At 40.9% G+C, this 14,154-nt stretch overlaps 1 protein-coding gene across 1 annotated transcript in view; it reads left to right on the forward strand.

Annotated features, from left to right (window-relative positions):
- The window catches only part of BCAS3 (BCAS3 microtubule associated cell migration factor), a 302,849-nt gene that overhangs the window by 82,343 nt on the left and 206,352 nt on the right, over window positions 1–14,154 (forward strand). The window lies entirely within an intron of this gene.

Consider the following 14,154-nt stretch of genomic DNA (forward strand, 5'->3'; position numbering starts at 1 on the left):
CCTTTAGGTTTCAAGTTTTGTTTCCATGTAGCACACAGTCAGTAAACTGTATTCAGATTCATTCATTGCCCAAAATTCTCATTGCTCGTTGGCCTTGATGATCACAAAGCACATCTGGGTATCTACACTAGATACTGCTTGAGGAGAAATGTGGGAACAAGGCAGTGGGAAGATGATGACACAGATTTGTATCTACTTTTTGTGTGTGTGGGAACAATGTGACAAATAATGTGTAAAGGGAAAAAAAATCTGTAAGAATTGATCTGCCCATCCTGTTCCTATGCCTTGGAGAAACTTGAAGGATGTGAAAGGGACCCTCAAAAATTTTTCAAAAATTATCAGTGTCCCAACTTTTCCAGTTTTGTCTTTACTTTCAGCCTTCCTCTTTCATGAGGTCTGTGCTAGAAGCTGTTTTGTTTGCATTCAGGATTTGCTGCATCCTTATGCCTCCTTTCTGTTGAGAGTAAGTCACAAGTTCCATGGAAGTGAAAGTTTGAATAGCAGTTTGTTTGGGGTAACCACCCTTTTCCAGTCTGAGAGTATTAAAAATGGCCAGGAACAGTCCCTTTTCCCTAATTATGAGTAGGATTAGGAGCTCCTGTGAAAGCCCAACTATGTGCTGGGCTTTCTGCTATAGAGAGAACCTTTGTGGGATTTCTGAATCAAAGGAACTCTTTTATGACTTGGTGATTATTAAGGGAACCAGGCTTGTCTCAGAACAACCCTCTCTGTTTTTGCCTTTCATTGGAACTTCTCTGAACAAAGGTTTGTGCGTGGCTGTTCTGGAGCCATCCTCTTCTGCCTGGAGCCACTGGAAGGCACCCAAAACGTGCTCTGAACTTTCTTCCTCCTTAGGAGACAGTTGTGTATCTACCATTTCACTTCCTCTCATCTCTGTACAGCAGCTCAGCCTGAAACAGGCTGGGGAATGCTCCAAAGGTTTGCTATGGCACATCCAACCCCTTTAAACTGTGGATATCATGGAGAGGAGAGGAAGGAACTGTCAATTTGTGTGGCTATCACCCAGCCAATTCTATTTTCTGTCAAGGGAAATTGCAGCAAGTTGTTGCCTTTACAATACTCCGAGGTACATTTGAAGTTTTGAATAGATGTGATAGTTTTTTAAAAGAAGAATCAGCAGTCTCAGGATGCTCAGGGGTGGTGGTGGGAGCCAGGCGTGCATGGACGAGTCACTGAGAGAAAGGCAGCAGCTTTTAGGGGAGTGTCTCCAGAGTTCTGGGCCTTCAGTTTGCAGATGTCTGTCTTGAAAGATAATAAATCAGATTTCTTTCAAGATCTCCGTGCAGTCATCACTGCTTGAAAATTAGCTCTGTTCAAACAATCAGCTCCACTGGAAGTCTGCACATGGGTGCTGAGAATTAAGGCAGGAAGGTGACTTGGATTCCTGGAGGACTTCACACAGATTGTGCTCGTCACTTCCCCAGTGCAGAAGTTGGACATGTGCTATGACTGTGTGGTGGTAACTTGCAAAACTTCATATGAACATTTTTTTCATGAGAAATTTGTGGGGATTGTGTGGAGGAGTTAGCACAGATGTCTTTAAAAAAAAAAATTAGGAAAAAAAAATAAAATAGTTGCGTTTGAAAGAGTCCATTTGGTAAAACACTGTAATATTTTCAGTAATTTTATTGCTGCTTTTTCATTTCAGTAATCTTTCAGTTCCCCTGGCTGAAGGCAGGCAGGATATTGAACCCTATTCTAAGCTTTTTATAAAAAGCCATTTATCATCAACTTGTAAAAAACCCCTGAAGTTCAGAGCGACTTTCAGCAAAGGGATTGTGTGTGTGTCGTGTGTGTGGCAGCAGGATTAGCCAGAGACCGATGATTATTTTAATTTGTGAGCTAAGATGTGTTTACTCAGATTGTAACAGCTCCTTACCATATTATAATGTTAAATTATTGTTGTTTGGAGGAGTCGCGGCAGTCTGGTGACAGAAGTGTAAACGAGTACTCGAAAAAGAAAAGAGCAGCTCTGGGTTTAATTCTTTGCTTTACTTCTAACTCGCTCTGCAACCCTTGGTGAATTTTATTCAGCTGATTTTGTCTGTCAGCTCTCTGCTGTGTGACAACAGTAATAATCTCTGTGTTCCCCTCGTGTGGAATGACTTTAATTTTGTAGCTTTCTTCAAGAAGAATAACTGTTATGTTCCTTAATCAGCCCTCTAAGTGCAGCTGATTATAATGGAAATAAAGCCAGAGAACATGTCCTGGAGAGCACCAGCGCTCTGGGACAAGGTGTTGATTAAGTGACTGATTCAGAGGAGATTGTGGCAAACTGGAGGATTTTTCTGTGTGAACTCACGTCATCACGATTTGCCTCTTACATCTTTTCCAGTTTTCAGTAAACCCTACATTAAAAAAAACTGCTTTTAATCTTTCTACTGTTATTCCTTTTGCATTGCAGTATCATTGCTACAACCTTAGGCCAAAAGACTTCACTGGCTTATCTTCCCTTTCACTTGGCAATTGTAATTTATTGATGGTAACTTGTGATTAGTTTTTGTTCTTGTAAATATTTTCAGAGCTCGGGCTCTGTCATATTTTTCTCACTTGTTTTTTTGCCTCCTGGTTTCAAAACGAAACTGTTTCTGTGTATATAGTAGCAAGGCAATCTATTTACATTGTGTTGGAACACCCCAGGACTGTTTACCCACACAATGTCAGCCTTTGCTGGGGGTAGGGATGATTTCATTTCCAAATGAATCATTGTTTGGCCTTTGTTCTTTCTAGCAGAATGAAGTAAACTGTTAAATAGAGGATGATAAAGAGATATTTCCTTTGCACCTTTTATAGCCGACAGAGATTTTGTTTGGGCTGCTCTGTCTGTTAATGCAGCGAGGTTGTATTTTTGTCATTCCATTGGATTGCCAGAGTGTGTTGTCAGGAATATCTTGAGTTATGTTGGGATCCTTTTATGGGCTTTTACTATTATAAGACTCTTACAACATCAGTTGGTTGTTGGGGTGAACATTAGGGTAAAATACGGCCTTATGTGACCATTTTACTTGTATAAAATTGGGTTTGTGGTCCTCACCTGTCTCACAGTTACGACAATGTGAGGAGTAGTTAAAGCAGAGCCAAGTCCTTGGTGATACAAACTTTTTCTTGTTTTCTTCAGGACACCCACAGGTGAATAGCAAGAAGCATTTAGCTGTAAAAGTGCAATGCTTTACGTAAAAGGTTGAAAACTACCTATAACTCCAATTGTTTTAATCCTGCAAATTAAACTTTACATAATGTTATAAATTCTTCTTCTTTATATAAATATAAAATCACCACCAGTAAGTGAAATAAAGTCTCTGTAGCTCTGCTCGCTCAGTTTTCTCTGTTCTTGGCTGCAGGAATTTCCAGTACCAGAACAAATAATAATCCACTAAGTTAACATTGGATCTACGGCTACACATCCACACCTACTAAAAATATTCCATAATAATATGATACTCTCTGAATTTGCCTTGCATTTCACTGGGGATTGAAGTATTTATTTATTTGCCAAAAAAACTGTTCATAGTGTGCCGTGGTTCTGTTTCAGATTTAATACCAATGCTGAGAGGGAGTATATAAATTTAGAATTATGAAAAAAACCATGTTGTTTGCAACACAGTGCATTCAGGCTTGTATTTATCTCTTTATAAATATTTTAGCACGGCACGTTTTTCTTTGCAAAATCTTTTCTAAGTATAAAAAAAATCAAAAGATTTTTCTCTTGCTTTTCTTTCATTTGTGACAATCACAACACGATTAAAATCCAAGCATAAAACTGGAAAGTTTGATAAACACGCAGCCTGAGATGCTTTACATATTTTCACGTTACTTTTCACTATTTCCCAGAGTGAAAACTCCTTTTACTAGAAGAATTCTTATGGGAAAGCAGAGTTGAAAGGACTGACATCATCAGCCCTTCCTGAAAAACAGATTGGTTTCCTTTAAGTAACACTCACTTTAAAAAACCACCTATTTAGAGAGAAGCGGACAAAAATAATTTCAAAGAAAATTAACTGTGTAATAACTTAAAGCATTGGAGGGCAGTTCCTTCAAGAAAGTTCTTGGAAAACTCTCTCTTATTAAGTTTAATTCTTTTTGTAGCGTGAAACAAGTTTGAGGGAAAGCAGAGCAAGCCGCAGCATCGGCCCGCGTCGTTTTAACATTCCTATTTGTGTCATTGTCGTGTTTTTCCACAGCGTCACACTCGTGTCTTTTTAAATTTAAGCGTAATTTTAAAATAATTTCAAATAATTCCTTTCGCAGCTCCGTTTTTTTAGCGGAGATTTGGGGCTCCCTCAGCGCTGCCGCCTCCCCCGCCGCGGCCTGCAGGGGGCGCCCTCCCCCCGGCCATGGCGCCTCAGGCGGGGCCGGCCCTCAGGGGGGACCGGACTAATGCTGGCGATGGGCATAAAACCTTCTCTTTTTCGCTAATGCAGGCGCTGAGCTGCTCCTATAGGCATCATAAATATATATTTATTTATTTGCGAAGTATAAACCTTCTAAATTCTTTGTGCTGCCTGAAGCAGCCAGTGACTTCTCTTCGCGCCTTCACCTGAAGTTTCTCTTCACGGTTTTAAGGCCCCTTGGGAAAAAAACAAAACGAAACAAAACCAAACCAAACAAAACCAAAAGAAAATTAATTTACCTAGTGGGATTTTTCTGCTAATGATTTTTAGAGACCATTCGATGATTCTGTGATGATTTTTTTCCTTTCTGGACTAGTCCCAATGGAATATCCCACTTGTAGGGCTGGGAGAAAAGGTGGGAAGGGTTATAGTCAAAATTTGGGAACTGGCCAGCACTTTACTGGGTTTAAAAGAGCTGTGTTTGCTCTGTTTTAGCTGCCTTTTATTCCTCCCCTCCTTTTTTTTTTTTTTTGATAATAGTTAGAGAATCAGTGGAGTGAAAGAAGTGGGTGGTGTTTTTTGGGTCATTTCTGAAGTGGAAGGAAAAGATCCATTCCCTTCAGATAAGTAGGGAAATAGGCTGATAAATTCTGTCACAAGGGAACTTCGTGTGTTTCTGAAGCAGGTTTTTGTAAACAGCACAGATCGAAGACTGAGGCATGTTTGCATTGATATTAGAAAGAAATTTTGAATTTTCCAGACAGGTTAAAAATTGAAGGAGACGGACATCAGAAGGGAATTGCAGCTCTGGAGATGGAGAGTGTAAAAAATCTATGACTGAGTGATTTAGCACAGCAAATGCTGTAGCAGTGGTCAGAGCAAACTGTTTGGGAAAGGTTGTGGGTAGACAGACAGAGGGGAAATAATCAGCAGCACACAGGAGACTGTGATGGCAGAGATGGATCTCGAGGTGAAGGGAAAGGGGAAGGCAGAGAGGGGTGGGATTACCACAGATGTGAGCGTCCCACTGAAGTTTCCCTGTCAAGATGGATGATTTCAGTCTTGGTAACATCAAATGGAAGGAAATTCTGAGAGGGTCAAGTGCTGATGTGTCAGAGTCAGGTACTGAGGGAGTCCAAGAAGTGGTAACTGGAATTTTAAGTGTTTATCTGAAAACGACTTAATGAATGACAGCTTGTAATTCTATGGTTATTTCAGTTGTTCCTTCGATTACTCCCTCTTAGTTTACAGTAAACCCATGTTTTTCCATCCACAAATCTCCCCAGCTAACCAGGTACATAAAAGAGAGGCCAGTGCATTTCCTTTTTGTACACTGCAAGTAGTAAAGACATCCTGCAGCTGATTCAGTGCTTTGGTCGGGTTTTGCAGTTGCCAATTGGAAATTGATAAATAAGGATATTAATGATCCATGAGAAGGAACATGCTCGACATTACATCTTCTCAGTGTGTCAGTGCAGAGGGTTAGTATGGCTGAAATGAGTGTGATCAGCATAAAAGCCATCACTAGGATTGATATTTGGAGTAACAATCCAGCTGAAAAGAGTTGGTCACTGAAGGAGTGACGCAGGAAACATTCTCTGCATGGTTCATGGCCAAAGCACAAAGGGGAAAGGCTGGAATTAGGTCAGGAGAAGAGTGGACTAGCACAGGGGAGACACTGCAGTCCAGACATTCGTTGGTGGGTCAAGGAATATAAGTGGTTCAAGGGAGCTGCCATCAGTGAAATGACAAAAAGTAGCTTTGCTCACCTGATACAAGCCTGTAATGAGTTGGATCAGAAGGTGAGAAAGCAGAATCTAGAGTTTTTCAAGAGACCGTATCAGCTGAAGGAGGAGGTTTAAGTATGGAGGGTGTTGCATGACAAGGGAGGTTTGGCATGAGGGAAGGTGAAAGCATGTGAAGCTCCATGTAAGTAGCCAGTGAGGGGAAGGAATGGGGCAAGAGCTGGTGGGAACAATCATTTTATCTGATGGACATGCTGAGTTCAAGCCCAAACACCTTCTGCTTCCCCTGGCAGTGGGTATTCTGGGAATCCAGGGCTGCTCCCTCGTGTCTCCAGCCTGAATCAGACTCCTTGTCTGTATGATTGGTGATGGATTATGCATTAAATGGGTGTTGCCCTTGCTGCCCTCTTTTTTTCTTTTTTTTCCAGTTTATTATTCTTAAGTAAGGCATTTAATCAACTGTGCATCTTTGGTAGCCTGAAAAAATGTAAACACTTTATGGAAAGAAACGTAAGCATTAAGATTAGAAATAAAATATACTTCTATCTTTTAAAAGGTTTATCTTTACCCTTAAATATGCTGATTGAGCTTATTCTTTTTCGCTTAGCCCTTGTGGGCTGTTAAAATCAGTTGCTTTTTCCCATCTCAAGGAAATGCATCTTTGACACTTCTCATGACCTGAGTCACGATGCTGTCACGGAGCCAGAAAACATCCTCAACGGTCATGGGTAAAAGAGCAGAGCTGCCAAGGGTGTGTGGTGGGTGCAAGAGGGACAGATTGCTTCAGTTCCTATTCTATGGGTGTTTCAGACAAGCCATTTATTATAATTACCCATGGATATTATTATCAAGTTCTCAAATGCAGTGGTTCTCAAGGCACTTTTTTTTTTTTTTCCACATAACTTGGGATAAATCTTCTGTATTCAACCCGGATTGAATTCAGATGCTAAAATATTTCTTATGGTTGCAATTGGAAGGGAAAAGAGGCAGAGATGGAAAGGTGAGGATAAAAAAAATCACAGATTAATTAACATGTAGCTTATCATCAAAATAAATTGTAGTAAGCTCAGCCCTTTGGGTAAGGAATTGCCATTAAGTTTTCCCTATCTCCTCACTGAACACATTTGCACACAGAGTTGTCCTTCAGAAATTCCCAGCCCCAGTTCATTTTGCAGTTTCTAAGCCTGGCAGATCAGTTTTTCTGACTGTGCTGTCTCAATACAAAAAACATTAGGCTCATAAATATAATTTTATTCTGTATCATTTGGAAGAGAAGTCAGAGACGCCAAAATTTTCCAAAGTTTACAATGCTGAAGCGTCTCAGAGTCGTCCCTGAAAGAAGGCTTTGAATTGAAATCAGCGCTGATCTGAATTATGATGGATGGACACGACGAGGGGCAGCAATAGTGCATTCTTGTTTTCTCAAGCGCTTCATCATTCACCAGCAGACAGTGTTAGCAAAATTCCCATGTGCAAGAAATCAGAGCAGCAGAGCCTCTCCCCAGCGCCCGGAGGCTGCCTGCACGATAACCTCATTAGTGCAGTGTTAGTCTGAGCTCAGAGAGTCCTGTCCTCTCAAGAGTTTGCAAACTCCAGTCCAGAGCTGGCTTACAGCCACATGGTGGGGAGGATGGCACTGCTCCTTTGTGTTTCTTTGCAACATACTCTGCAGCTACGCCCCTAGTATTTATAATAAACTACTCTTTCACTCTTCCCATCTGTGGAGAGCTGAAGGTGCAAGATCTGTTTCAAAGAGGATGGACTCAGCCCTGGCTTTTGCTGGAGATGACCCAGCAAAGGGTGGCCAGTTTGGCTGTTCTGGCTGGTAACACCACCTGGAAGAGCCCAGCTGAAGCATTGCTGCCACTGCCTGTGCAAAGCCTGAAGCCAACAGCTGGCAAACCAGTTTGGTTGGGTTTATTTTGAGTTTTGCCCATACATGGACTTGAGCCTTGCACAAACAGTATTTTTAGTTAAATAAGTCCTGAAAGATGATTATTATGCCAGACTTGTGTGTGTGGTGGTGGTGGGGGGGTTGTTTTCTAAGGAAATCCATCTTTGTCCAGGTAGAGACACAGGCAGCAAAGAGCTCATGGGAGTTCCTTCTCTGGGTATCAGTGAGTGGGACACTTCATAACTGAGGGACAAAGTTATGAACTGAAGATAGTAGAAAAACTGAAGATAGTAGAAAAACTCCAGAAGGAGGAAGGGACTGTTATGAGGCCATGTTCAGATTTTGAGTGGATGTTGCTGAAGTTCAAGGAGCTCGGGTGAGAGGGCAGGGGACTCTGTCCCAGCAGTGACCGAGCCACTTGGGCTGGCGCTTGCGTGTCTCTGCAGAGCACTCTGACTTAGGAGCTGTCACCATCACATGCCTTGCCTGGATGCAAACAGAGAGCAAACTCTGCCTTCTTAGGGTGATCGTGAGATTTAGTGCAGCTGTGTTTCCAAAGGTTCCATATCAAACGGATTTAAATGTTACAAAAACAACCGGCTCCGTTATTTTCTCCCATCCATTCCAATGGAAGCAAGTTAGTGATAGGTTTAGCTCTGAGTAGCTACATGATGTGTGTACAGTAGCTAAGACATAATATTCCTCCTTTAATGGGTCTAATTGTACTGGAAATATTGAGGGTTAGGGTGTGAAATGAGTTTAAATTTGATAGGACACAATTCAAGGAAATGGCAATGCAACTTTAATTGAGAGGCGATCGTTAACTAAAATAATTCGTTTCCTGACTTTTTCTAGGAAAACGTCTAACATTTCACACAGAAAGATAACACATGTTGGAGTGAATAAAACAAAACATGAAAGCAAGAGCCCACTTTGGCAGTAATTAGTGCTCGTGGTGCTGGGTGTGTTTCCCGGGCCGTTGCTGAGTTTGTCTGTCAGGCTCTTCCAAGGACTCCGTGAGCCAGCATTGCTTCCGCTGGGTTCTCTGCTCGGGTCACAAGGCAGCGTTTCTCACCAGGGCGCTGCTGTTTCCTCTTCCGACTGTAGTAGATTACAGATTATACTGGAACATGTCTGAGGAAAGGTCAGAAACGAGGGTGAAAGTCTTGGAACTGAAGCTGGGAAGCTTTCCATTCTCATCCGGGAAACTTTTTTGTATTGAATAAAAAGCAAAGCAAAATAAACCACCCCGTCCATGACACTTCTGTTTTTCCTGCCATTTTTTGCCTGCCAGTTCGAAAGGATTTTATTTCCCTTGCATTATACAATTAGGGAGTGTTTAGCTTAGGAATCCTCAGTGTTACCCTAAACAGAAATAATGGCCAAACACGGTTCATTTTCCTGTAACTTGGCCTCCACATGATTGCATAGCCCGGAGTTACTGCATTTTTATTTACCAAATTATAGATGTTTATATGTAGTGTTAATGTCAGTAGACTTTGTGGTACCCTTTGAAATGGAGTCTGTTAAATACTGGAAGATATAAAAGCTAATCAAGTGGGGTTTGAATTTTAATGACACTGCATTACTAAGCTTTTTGTATTGGAGTAATGGAAGAAAAATGGAAAAAATCAACATAGAAGCATTTTATTATAAGGCTGAGAGGTGCTTGATACCACTTTAGTTTTTCAAATAAAGTGTATAGAGAAGCTAAAATCCTTTTGATCATTACTTTCCTACCAGAAAAAATTGTTTGGGCCAAGTTGTCTTTGCTTTGCTCACTGACACTGATTTTCTTTACACCAAAGAAAATCCTGCAGCATTTGGAGACATGTCATACACATGCTGAAATTTAACAGGTAAAAGAGTTTAATTTCAGTTTGTTGATAAGTTGGTGTTTGCATCCCTTAGGTGTGAGGGTGTAGTTTTGATTTTAAGCTTTGCTGTGATTTAGGAATTCCATTTTTGTGCACAGATGGGATCTGTGGTTCTGATAGATTCAAACTCAGTTGAAATAAGTGATTTGGTTGCATTAATGTGGGACTATGCCTGGACTAAAGAGCAGAGTACAAGGCCTTGATCCACCATTCCATCATTCTTTCAGGGTCCTAAAAAGTCTTTTTGCCACACTGTGTTGCTGCTGAATGCAATCCCTGGGGCTGGGGAATGTCCCTGCCAAGCTGCATTTGGATGTATAATTGTGTCATTAGTAGTGCCAAAAATCAGGGTGTTTCTCCTCGTCTCTCCTCAGAGATGATCTCTGACAGCAGTGCCCTCAAGTGCTCTGCTCAAACACTGACCAATTTGAAGTCTGGCCTGAATTCATCAAGGCTCTTAGTTGATCAGAAGAGGACATGTAACTGTATTCATTGCTTTCAGTTGATTGATTGCTTTTTGAACAGTGTTAGAAGCTCACAAGTCTTCAATGTTTTCCCCTTGATGTACCTTTCCTTTCTTATCCAAAAATACAGTTTCAAAACTTAAAAAAGAGTTATTTGATCAAATGTTTAAATCTCATATTCAGGCCTGAAGAGTGACTTAGAGATTTACCATTGGAGGTTTGTGGAGAGCTGAGGGTGTTTCTGCCCAGGGCTTGAGGAGGGAAGCGATGCCGTGGGACCCCGAGCCTGTCCAGCCATACCTGGGAGCTGCTCCTGATGGTTTTTCCACAGATGTCCAGCTTTGTCAAAACCTACTAAATCTTGTGACGTTTATTTTCCTTATAGCATCTGTATTTTATAATGGGGCTTTTAATTTGTTTTCTCTTTGTCTGCTGGGATTTCTTTTGTCCGGCCCTTGCAGGCCTCCCTTTTTTCCTCGGTGGAAGTGAGTCTGTCAGTGATGGCCGGTTTGGGAATAGAGCTCGGCCCGGCCGCTCCCTCTCTCTGACAACAAAGCCCATTGTTGTTTTCTTTCTTCACTTTTATCCTCATCTTCATTCATTTCTCCTTTGAGTGTCAGTGGAATAAAATGTCTGGAAAAGAGTGGCTCAGGTTTTGGGGGGATGAGGATGGTGGTGGTTTTGCAGACTCTCAGCAAACAGGTCCAAACCCAATGGATTGGGTTTTCCCTGTCTCAGTAGGCAATGTTTGCCCTACCTAAGCCTGCACCTGCAAATAAACTTGTCAGACTCCAGAGCCAAGGCTTCCTCATCTTTCTGGAAATCCCTTAGTAAAATTAGTAAGAGATTTACCACTCTAGACTGGCTTTAATGTACCCCATGCACAGCTCTGATATGAAAATCCCCTCTGTGGCAGCCCATGGAAAGACAAATACTTGACCCCATGCCTTGCACGGGGTCCTGAGGGCTCTGGGTGATTACCAAGGGAAAGTGCCTCCTTGCTTGGGATGCTCCACTGGAAATGATCCTTGAAAGGGACACGTTTGCCATGGAATTGTGATGGTGATGATTGATTGCAATGAAAGCATTCCTGGAGCAGTCTGTAGGATGAGATCTGTGTGTGTCAGTCTCCAGCCATTTACAGTTAAATGCACTGTCCACATGTTGGGAGGTAACTTGAGTTCAGCATTCTGCTGGATGAAAAATACTGGATATTTCTACCCGATTTAAACTTTGGCTTTATTTGTTGCTTGTCCTTTGACAGTGAATCAACAACGGCTTGAGCTGTAGAAATAATGTTGATGCTTGACTGCATTCTTTGTGCTCTTTTGGCCTGATCTGGCTGCCCTGTGCACCCTCAACTCCTGTTTGCTGCAGGACTTTCCTACTTGGAAGAGCTGGAGGAACGGAAGGGGAATTTTTGGGATTCCTGGATGGGTACAGCAGCACACCAGAAAATTAGGGGTTTTTCTTTGACTTTAATCGTCCCCACCATCTTAATACTCTTGTAGTCAGATTTACAAGAACAACTTTCCTGTCAGAAATAATTTCTCTCCTCTTTGTAGCATTCCAACCTTTAATTTTTGACTAGTATCACTTTTAATTACAATTTTTGCAGTTAAGCAACTGACTGTTGCAGCAGAAAATGCAGGTTGGCAGGCAATGGTTATTGTGACATATGTTTGGTATTTACAGCTTTCCCATTTGTCACAGCAGAATTTTTTTTATCATGTTTGTGCTGTGAAGTGCTGTGTGTTATGAGGTCTGGTTTAGTTAATTTTTTATTGAGGTTTGTAGACATCAGATTTAGCTATACTTCCAAATACATAGTTACAAATTAAATGCTTGACCTCCTGAATGTTTTTTTGGTTTCTTTCTCAAAGAAGAATCATCTTATATTTTAGTCCCTTTCAGAATCTCTTTTACATATCTTCATTATTTTGATTATTGTTTGGTACTTTTTTTTTGTTTTGTTTAATTATGTTTCCTTATATATGAGCCTAAGAATTTGTAAGATGTTGTTTTTGCCTACAATTAATAAAAAACTCTGAAGGGATGAGATAATCTTGCAGTTTTCTAAGTATCCCCAACTGCCCTGGGAGTCCTCAACTTGTATGGATGCAAAGCAGCTCATCCTTGTGTAGGAAGGACCTCTGTAAATTCCTCATTTCCCTGCATGCAAATATTCCGTTGAATCAGCTGAAGGCTTTGCATATGGAAAACCACATGAAGCTGGGAGCAGAGGACACTGAGACATGAAATGTGCCTTGAGAGGGGAGAGGGGGCTGTTCCAACCCAGCCTTTGGATCAGTAGTTCAGAGTTAATCATTAGATTCTGAACAAGTAGAAGAAAACAAATGACAGACATTTAGAGCTCCCTCAGTAGGTACCGTCAGTGTTTGCTGTGCCCATGTGGATCCAGGGGAATATGGGAGAGGAAAACACTTCCAGAGAGGCCTTGGCTGCAGGAACAGTGACTAATTAGACAATAATGCACAAAACTATTCATATGCCTTCCTGCAAGAACCAAAAATGCATTATTAAGCTAATCTTAAAAAAAATAAAATAGTTGCATCTCAGTCTTATTTAAAACTGAGCTGGGTTTTTTTTTTTTTTTTTTCCCTTTTCCTTTTTCTTTGTATTCCAAGTTGGTGCAGGAAAATTGCTATTAATGAAATCTGCTCTCTGGGAACTTCAATAGGCTTGTTCTTCATTAAAGCCTTGCTATTTCTCTTAAAACGTATTGATGGATGCTCAGGCCAGATACTTATCACAAAATACACTTTGTAATTTCATCATTTCTGTTATTGTGCTTCTCTGAGACGCAGAGGTCTGGGGGCTTTGCAGAAAAAAAAAAAAAACAAATAAAACCCCCAAGCTCGCAGTTATATAGTATTAAAAGAAGGGTGAAGGAAGCATTGAGTGTCTTTAGGATGATGAGACATTCATTAAGATTTTTCCGCCTTCCTTTTCCTATTTTCAATCCATCTGAAGTACCATTAAAGCTTTTCAGGCAGCTTCCTGTGAGAAACCCTTTGCTGTGCTGTTTTTCTTCCTTGAAAAAAGGTGGCTGCTCTTGAGGCAGATTGTATGGATTTGGCCTGGGATTTGTATAATATCTGTGTAGAATGCATCGGTTGTTTAGGAACCTAATTCCCAATATGGTTCCCTTTTGATTAAGAACAAAGCCAGCGTTTCACAGCATTATAGGAACACAGAAAAACAAGTTAATGATCTAAACCTTTTAATTCACGGTTGCTTGTCTATTTAAAGTACTTTTGATTCTGCTATAAACAGACGGGCCCCTTTTTTTGTTTAACTTCTTTCTTTGGTTTCTTCACATTTCTTTCTTTACTGTCCATGAAATTTGGAGCTAGTTTCCTTTTCCAACTGAAGAATGAAAGGTTGTGACTACAGAGTGATACAGCGAGTAAGAAAGCGTAACCAAACTGGGCGTCCATCCAGCACAGACCTCTTTGAAATCAGCTAAATTTAGGGTTTGTTGAGGGCTTTTTTGTTATGTTTCCCCTTTCCTTTTTTTTTTTGCAGTACCTGTGTTTCATTTTCATCTTTTTTTTTTTGAATGAATACGAAATTTGTTACTTTTTTGATACTTTAGTGATTTTTTAACATCTAGTTTGGCGTGGCTTTATTTGACATCGTTACTTGATATTTCCCTCCAGCCTTAGTTCTGCAGATGATTATTCTGCTTGTCTTTATCCGTCGAGACAACAAAAGCGACCTTTTCAGGACTTCCAATTACCAACACTGTATGTGGTACTTTAGGAAAATAATTCCCTTCCAGATACTCCTGTTTTGTTT

This window comes from Zosterops lateralis (genome assembly GCF_965231275.1).
Source record: "Zosterops lateralis genome assembly, chromosome: 19".
Lineage (NCBI taxonomy): Eukaryota > Metazoa > Chordata > Aves > Passeriformes > Zosteropidae > Zosterops > Zosterops lateralis.